Source organism: Pelodiscus sinensis, chromosome 1 (genome assembly GCF_049634645.1).
Source record: "Pelodiscus sinensis isolate JC-2024 chromosome 1, ASM4963464v1, whole genome shotgun sequence".
Lineage (NCBI taxonomy): Eukaryota > Metazoa > Chordata > Testudines > Trionychidae > Pelodiscus > Pelodiscus sinensis.
The window spans coordinates 63335775-63342069 of NC_134711.1; the positions used below are offsets into that span (position 1 = coordinate 63335775).

Below are 6295 nucleotides of genomic sequence, written 5' to 3' on the forward strand. Positions count from 1 at the left end.
GTTTCTGTTATTTCTACTCCAGCTCATCATCTGAGGAAGTGGGTTTTGCCCACAAAACCTCATGATGCTATATACTTTTGCTAGTCTCTAAAGTGCCACAGGACTACCCCTTTTTACAGTTCTCAAAATGTAACCATAAATAGAGAATCATCACGGAGCAAGAGTCTTTCTAATGAGGTCTTGCAAGGATTGTTTCTTGGGCTTACACTATAAAATAGTTTTATCAATGACCTGGAAGAAAACATAAAATTATCACTTAGCAAATCTGCAGAAGAAACTAAAATCGGGGGAGAAGTAAATAACAACTAAGACAAGCCACTGATAAGGACTATCTGGGTCACATGATAAACTGGGCCAAGCAAATAATATGTGTTTTAATATAACTAAATGTAGCTGGATAGATCTGGGAACAGTGCAGGCCATGCCTGCAGGATAGGTGATTCTATCTTGGAAAGCAGTGACTCTGAAAATGACTTGGGGTTCAAGGCTGATAATCAGGTGAACATGATCTCCTAGTGCAATGCTCTGACCCAAAGGGTTAATGCAACCGTTGGATATATAAAAGGGAATATTGAATAAAAGCAGGGGTTATGTGACCTCCCTATTTAGCATTAGTGTGACCAGTCCTGGTGTTCACAATTCAAGAAGAATGTTGATACATTGGAGAGGGTTCAAAGAAGAGTCATGGGAATTATTAGATTGTCTAACATACCATAAAGTGATAGGCTTGAGGAGCTCAATCTATTCAGTTCAACAAAGAGAAAGTTAAGGGGTGTCTTGATCACAGTCTGTGAGAACCTGCATGGGTAACAAGTATTTAAGAGTGGACTCATCAATTTAGTCAAGATATAGCAAGATCCAATGGCTAGAAGTTGAAACTAGACAAGTTCTGACTGCAAATAAAGTACACATTTCTAATAACAGTCAAGGTAAATAATTAGAACAATTAGAACAAATTATTCAGGGTTTTGGTTGATTCTCCATCAATTGAAATTTTTAAATCAAGATTGGATGTGTTTCCAAAAGCTATGCCCTAGTTCAAACACCAGGCTAGTTTATGATCTGTATAATGCAGAAGGACAGATGTGCTGACCACAGCAGTCCTTCCATCCTCATCATCTATGCATTTATAGCTCTTCATGGCTGATAAGACAAAAATGGGTCAGATCCTCAGCTATTAAAAACTGTTATAGCTCCTCTAAAGTTACACTATTGATGTTACCAGAACTGGAGGAAAACTAGGAAAATATGTTGTTCAAGAACTTTTGAGATTCTGTCAAACTAATTGAATTTTTATGAACCGAAGATTCTTGCCCCTTCATAATTCAGTGAGAGTTATGATGAGCAATTCAGGATTGGGTCCTTAATTTTTGTAGAGCTAGGAATATCTGTTACAGGTAAACTGACAACTGTACATTGATACAGACGTTTTAAAAAGAGCTAATTCAGTGATCTCAGACTTTAAGACCAAGAGTGACACATCAAAAGCTCAAAAGTACTTGGCAAATCATCTTTGGCATTTTGATTGGTATGGTTATAATGCAAGGGTGGACAAATTCTGGCCCATGGCCAGATCTAATCTGCAGGGTAAATCCCTGGCAGGCCACAACTGCTATGTTTACCTATGCCTCTGCAGGTATTGGATAATCACAGCTCTCAGTGACTGAGAATGGTGATCTGCGACAAATGAAAGCTATGATCGTCAGATATCTGTGGAGGCACAGGTAAGCATAGTGGCCGCAGCAGCGGTACCAGGGACTAACCCCTGGCAGGCCACTGCTTTTTTATTGCCCACCCTTTATAATGGATTCTTATACTATACCTTTAACCAATCCATAGATCATGTGGTTGCAGCCATGTACAACCAGTACATGTACCACAGTTTGAGAACTCTGTTTAAGTCATTATGAGCTGTTTCTTGCTTACTGTTGGAATAATCTGTTGTTCCCCGTTGTGACAGTGGAGCTGTAAGTCTGGTAGCCTACAGTGGGACTGAGGAATTTGTATCCCAACTTCAGTCTATTAGCAAAAGCCACAGAGTAAAACTTCTACAGAGCCCAGGGTTTGAAGTAGCAGGATTGTGGTGTTAAGATGTTCTTAATTTTAATGAACCACAAATGTTGAAGCAAAAATATTTTTGTTTTTCTGTGAGAGACAAAGTGGGTGAGGTATTAATATATCTTATTGGATCAACTTCTGTTGGTGAGAGAGACAAGCTTTCAAGCTAATGCAGAGCTCTCTGTCAAGTCTGAGAAATATACTCTGAGGCTACATCTATACGACAAGGTTCTGGCACAAAAACGGCCATTTTTGCGCAAAAACCGACAGAGGATCCACACCTCAAGCGTGTTGTTGTACAAGTAAATTGGCAGAACAGAGGGCTTTTGCTGTAGAGTTATTCCTCTCCCCATGAGGAATAACTCCTTTTTATGCTACAGCTCTTGCTTGTAGGGAGCGAAGGGGACTTTGTGCAAGAAAACCCTATTGGCAAAAGCACAGGTGATCTGATGGCCATTCTGTGAAAGGCCATCAGAGCTTTCTTGCACAAGAGTGTCCATGCAGTGTGGACGCTCTCTTGCGCAAAAGTACATCGCTTTTGCAATGCGCTTTGAGGTCTGAATGAGCTTTTGTGTAAGAAGTTTTTGCGGAAGATCTCTTCTGCAAAAGGCTTCTTGAGCAAAAACCCTGCAGTGTAGACAAAGCCTCATGAGGAAATAATTATAGTGCAATTAGTCACCCATGACTGAGCCATGCTACCTGACTCAGGCTAAGGGGCTTGGGCTAAAAGGTTGTTTAGATACCCATCCAGATATTACCTCACCCACCTTGTCTTTCTAATATCCTGGGACAGACACAGGTAGGACTACCTCATATTCTTATTTCCAGGGACCATTCAAGGCAAAATGGCTTGTTAACACCTCTCCATTCATAATGAGGAAAGAAAGGAAGTAGGGCAAAAGAGGCAGCTGGCAGGAGTGTTAGTGGGTTATCAGTTGATTTTTGGTATTAGTTTTGTGCAGTGGAAAAAGATTGTCACTTGATTGGAACAGCTGAGCGATGTATATAGCATACTTCCTATTGAATTTCACAATTATGTACATCTGGGCCCTGCCTGCAGAGATTCTAACCTTAGGATGGAGCTGAAGCATTGCCAGGAGTCTGGCGTAATGGGGAAGTTATAACTGCCACAAAACAGAAGCCCAGCAGTGCCAACAGCCACCCCGGGCTCCAAGGTAAGGTGTGTGGGGGCCGGCTCTGCACCCCTCAAAAGGGTGGGACCGAGGGCAGTCAGTCCTTGATGCTGGCCAGACCACAGTGCATCTCCTCCTCCCCCGGAACACAGAGACACGTGGAGCAGCACTCCAACACTCTAGCAGCCATTCAGAGGGCCCAGAGCAAGGGTTGCCAGGTGTCTGGTTTTGAACCAGACAGTCCAGTATTTGAGCTTTCTGTTCAGGAAACAAATTGAGAAAATAGAAATGAGAAAATAGAAATGTCTGGTATTTTCTAAATAAGATGTAATGTAGATTGTGATGTAATGTCAAGTGTGTCTGGTATTTTTGTGGAAATCATCTGGCAACCCTACCCAGAGCTCCGGCCACTGTCGCTGCTGCCACAGTAGCAGAGGTGGCAGCTGGGAGATCTGGACCCCTTTGAATCACCGGGCTCAGGGCAATTGCTCTCTTTGCCTCCCCATCAGCAGGCCTGCGGAAGGCTTCCAGTTTGAGGTCTTTCACTGCAGCACTAAATCCACACAATAAAAGTAAAAAAATCCAAACAAACAATCATGAGAATAATTTACAAATTGACTTATAAACAAGAGGCACTAATCTTCCCTGGAACTCTATGCTATGTAAGGAAGAATCTGAAATAAAGATGGGTTTGACAAAAGTGTCTTCAAGAAGCAGCTACATCCCTTTTTGTTTTCTGCCACAAAAGGGGCATAAATGAATAAAATGAGATCAAGTGCTGATCTCAGGGAACAGGTTTTAGTTTTATGGCAGCAGTAGCAGAACTTAAAAATTGTCTTAAAGTTGATTATATCTCAAACCCACACTTCTGAGCTCACTTGAAAACATCTTCAAATTGCTGCATTGAAAGGAAAGGGAGACAAAATAAAACATACAGGGCAAGGGGGAAAGTTTACTATATTGTAAAATAATGGAATAAAATATAATGGAGTCTGGAATACATTATATATTACTACAGCTAATATTCTGTTCATTTTGGAACCAGTCTTGCATTCTTAGGCATGCCACAAACGTCAATTGGTTCTTTTTTTAATGAAAAGAGAATTATGTAGATGACAGCAAGAACAGTTAAGAAAAGCAGGATCAAATAAATCTTTATAGCAATGATGAGAAGCAAAAAAATAAAATACAACACAATTTTTTAAAGACATGTTTAATTTTAGGTTAGATGATTAAGATCATGGCCCAACCTCTTTACTATTGACACTAAGCAACTTCAAAGCCAGTACAGCTTTTATTACTCCAGTACAGATGTTACAAAGCCAGTCTAACATCTCCTACATTATCCCTTTCCTTATGACTGAAGTAGGGGGCATGGCCATGGCACGGGGTGTGCCCCAGGCATCTCTTTATCCTAGCTATCCTAGGTGCAATGGGCACAAGTTAGAACAGCCTTCAGGCTACTGCAAATCACACTAGGAGATTTTCCTGATGCACCTCTGCCACAGAGTAGTGAAATATAACGGTAATTTAAAATCGTCACCTAGCTTGAAGACACGTTTGAATCCATCAACACCCTTCTGAACTGTTTGTAATTCCCACATATACAGCTGAGAATTTAGGCCTATATTTTATGTTGAATATAATTATACGTTAAATATCTGGCTTTTATTAGAACCGGTTGGACCTCTGTGCAGGACCATGGATGCTGCTGAACCAGAGAACACCAGCAGAAGAGGCTGCTGGCAGCTAGGAGCGGAGCCAGCCGGCAGGGAAACAGAGCCCACCGGGGAGCAGAGGCTGCAGCCTATGGGGCAGGGCAGCTGGGGCTGTCAGAACTCATGGGGCCTTAGAGCCCACAGCTGGTGGGGCAGCAAAGCCAGTGGGACTGCTAGAGTTTGTAGGGCAGCAAAGCTGGCGGGCTGGGGGAGCTTGTGGGGCCAGAGTCTGCTGGGCTGCCTGGGGACAGTGGTGCCGGGTGGCTGGGGAGAAAAGCCCCGTGGGAAGGCTGACATCCCCCCTCCCAAAGCTCGCCTGGTATTGCCAACTCCCTTGTCCAGGAATGGTCAGGTCCTGAGGATGCCGGACCAGGGAGGTCTAACTTGTATTAGAAAGCTGTGCTCAGTAATACTTGACAACCACTAGAAGTAAACTAGGACCCAGAACCTTGTGCTATTGAAATCATCAGTAAATTGGAATGTGTAGATCATTCACGTCTCCTGCTTTACCTTCTTGACATCAGGATGGCAGGCCACTGTTGATAATCTCAGAACATTTTTGGTGTTTGTGGTTCTTGTATGCTTCAAACCATGTGAAATGTTGTGTGCTACTCATCTTATGGAAAGGACTGGAAGGCTGGCATTTTGTTATTTATTTACTTGCTGAGTTTTATAAATAACACAAAGCCAAGAAATATAATAATAGAGACGTCATCTTCAAATGAAAGAAATAAATCACAATAGGCACAGGATATTAACAAAGACGTCAAGTGGCCTGAAAAAAGGGGCAGAGGAAGGGTCTATCAATCTAGAAATAGCAGCTTTGGTAAAACAGTGTTTAAAGTGAACTCCTCCGCAACCCAGCTTGATTTAAAAAAATAAATTGCTGAGTGTGTGACTCCCTTGGCACCCCTCACTTTCAGCAATGGTGATCTGATGTACATCCAATCACATTGTATGTGGACAGAGAAGAAAGAAAAGATTTCCATTGATTATAATACAATGTGAAAAAGTCTTGAAATCGTCAAAAACCAGATCATGGGCCAAATCCTGGAACAATGGTTCAAAAATGTGTCATATACACCCTTCAGAAATAATAAAGGTGATTAAAAAAATCAAAACTTTGATATTTTTAAATAATTTTTTTCACTGAAATTTTAAATTTCAACTAAAAAATTTAATTGGAAAACATTTTCATGAAAAGTCATCCTGTTTTTATCAGACTAAAGTTGACAAATACAATATTTTAATCTGAAGTATTGTTTTTGACCAAAAAAGGATTCATTTTTGTGAAAAATGTTCATGAATAATCTTCATGGGTTTTTTTACAAGAATAAAAAATAACATATACTCTTATTCTAGACATCCCCCCCTGTCCTCTGGCTT

General features: G+C 41.2%; 1 long non-coding RNA gene across 1 annotated transcript; it reads left to right on the forward strand.

Moving 5' to 3' along the window:
* Positions 1 to 1663: 1663 nt before the first annotated feature.
* LOC142826555 (uncharacterized) lies at positions 1664 to 5979 on the forward strand. Its single transcript, XR_012900759.1, has 3 exons — positions 1664 to 1724; positions 3119 to 3233; positions 4867 to 5979. It is a non-coding gene; the product is annotated as an uncharacterized LOC142826555 (long non-coding RNA).
* The last annotated feature ends 316 nt before the right edge of the window (positions 5980 to 6295 follow it).